The sequence below is a fragment of the Camponotus vicinus genome, unplaced genomic scaffold (genome assembly GCF_025532165.1).
Source record: "Camponotus vicinus isolate PSW18456_S1 unplaced genomic scaffold, iyCamVici1.0 SCAF_6, whole genome shotgun sequence".
Taxonomy (NCBI): domain Eukaryota; kingdom Metazoa; phylum Arthropoda; class Insecta; order Hymenoptera; family Formicidae; genus Camponotus; species Camponotus vicinus.
Genome location: NW_028141978.1, coordinates 16,862,788 through 16,865,177, shown reverse-complemented (window position 1 = coordinate 16,865,177; position 2,390 = coordinate 16,862,788). Strand labels below are relative to the sequence as shown.

The following is a 2,390-nucleotide window of genomic DNA, read 5'->3' as shown; positions in this document are numbered from 1 at the left end:
TAAAATTATTATTTCCGACCTGTTGGTGAAGTTGTTGCTGCTGCTGCTGTTGTTGTTGTTGCTGTTGCTGCTGATACTCATGCTCCTCCTCCTCGTCCTCTTCACCCTCCTCGGTCTCGGATGAAATATTTTCCGAGCGGGGTAACTCGGCTACCTCCCCCTCAGTCCCATCCTCTTCCGCTTCTTCTTCCTCATTGGTGTGGGAGAGCGCTGAATTTTGTTGGCCGTCAACACCACCTCCGTATTGTACTGTTAAAAAACCGTATAAATTATAAATACTATTTTTGTTATTTTTATTATTTTAATATTTTTATACTCGAATGTAATCCGTACTATAAATATTATAATACAACGAAATAATCTCACCTTTTTAGCAATATTTGTTGTTTTTTATTCCGCTACTAATATTCTGGGGAATAGCTAATCCCCTAGCGACGAGTTTCTAAAGAAAAATTAAGAATTTGGATTAAATTCGAGCATAAAAATATATCGAGAAATAAATTATTAAAGTTACCTTCTCTGGAGGGAGCGTATATATTTTCCTCTTCTTCCTCTCTCACAGTCTCTTCTTCTTCTTCTTCTTCTTCTTCCAGCACTATCACTTCTTCCTCTTCCTGCATTTCTTCTTCTTCTTCCCCACTCTCTTCTGGCTCTTCTTCGTTAATCTCCACTCTCTCGCGCTCCTCCATCTCTCGCGGAAATTCTAATAATATTTTAAGATTCGAATATTTAATATTATAGAAACAAAATTTAAAACAGTTCTAAAATTATTTTTATATTTGAATTTTCGTTTTAGCCTATTTTTTACATAATCATCATCTTTACCCGGCGAGAACACTTCGCTATCAGGGCTACTGATTGCATATGTGATGTCGTCAGCGTTCATGTTTTCCTCGTCGTCGTCGTCGTCAAGAACGACAACGGGAATCGCCGGATTTTCCTCGAGTAATCGCGGTCTTCCTGAAATGTAGAATATTTTTTATTAGTATTGATTATTTTTTTTTATTACTACCGAACATTCTATCCGAGAAAAATTAGCACTCGTTTTCATTACGTGCAAAACTTACGCGAAGGACCTGCCTCGGGTTCTTCCTCTGCGCGGCGTCTACGTGAAGGTCGCACTATCGCTGTTCTCGCGAGATTATTGTTTCCTGTGATTAATTAGTAATTAAATATTTAACTTTATAATCGCGATTTTTCGTATTTTTTCTTTGAAAGCAAAAATAAATAAAATAAGTAAAATAATTACCCGTCGACTGGATCCTACTGTAGTTTTGAAGTAGGTAGGTTATATGTCCACCTACATCTTCCTCTTCTTCATATTTTTCATCTTCGCTCAAGGCTCTTCGTGCACTAATTATTTCGCCGGCAATATTTAGTAATTTCGCGTCGCCGCCGAAATGCCCCAATTTATATAAAATTGCAAGCAATGTATCGGAGCAGGCACACGCGAAATTCGAAAATACGCTGTAATTATGTTCACTTGTTTCCGTTAATTTGGAAATGTAGCTCGCGGAATTTATCTTTGGAGATAAACTCGCAGCCAACTTTGCACAACTCGATATCAAATTTTTATTACACGCCATTTTTTTTCTTAAAGGAATAACACGCGAGTGAAAATCGTACAAGTTTCCTCGGGCAAAGAAAATCTCGAAAATGCTTATATTCGGTTAAGCGTTGTCCATTTTATATATTTTCCTCCCCACTCAAAAAGGAAAATCAAACAAACCTTTATCAGCGCACGGAGAAGTCCATAAAAAATGTAGAAGTTTGAAATTTCTTGTAGTCGTATATACCGTATTGTAATTATATTTTTCACCGTAGCGCGAATAATCTATTTCATTTCTTATTTTGTTTTTCGAGAAAGCAACTGACGCTAAACATTTTGCTAATTACCTTAATTAAGTAATGGTTTACGCATATGATTTCTTAAAAACTAGGCGTAATAAAAAAAAATTTGTAATTATTTTATTTGTCAAAGATTTTTATTTTGCGTCGACCATAGCTATTGCACGAATATAATAAATTTTTAAAATTATTTGTTTCTTTATAAGAAAAAATACGTTTAATGCTAATAATAATAATAATACACGACGTGTTGCTGCGTGTTCGCAGTAAAGGACAGAAGGAGATATCGGGAAATATGTTGAAAACGTAGTAAAAAGTACTCTGTGAATTTTTTTTTAAGAAAAACTTGTTATGTTATTTATTATATTTTATTGATGTACATTTATTTATTGGTTTTCATAAAATTTTCGTTTTTGTAAAATCGCACGAGAAATTTCATTAAATTTAAGCGAAAGTATCTCTACAAATATAATGCTGAAATATACATCTAAAAATGTTAAATTATTAATTTGAGTTCGAACACTTTGTTCGATTTGTTCATA

General features: G+C 34.1%; 1 long non-coding RNA gene across 1 annotated transcript; it reads right to left on the bottom strand.

Annotated features, from left to right (window-relative positions):
• Positions 1-636: 636 nt before the first annotated feature.
• Positions 637-1,928, bottom strand: LOC145972914 (uncharacterized). Its single transcript, XR_014439311.1, has 3 exons — positions 1,068-1,928; positions 826-960; positions 637-703 (listed from the first exon to the last, which is right to left on the bottom strand). It is a non-coding gene; the product is annotated as an uncharacterized LOC145972914 (long non-coding RNA).
• Positions 1,929-2,390: the final 462 nt, after the last annotated feature.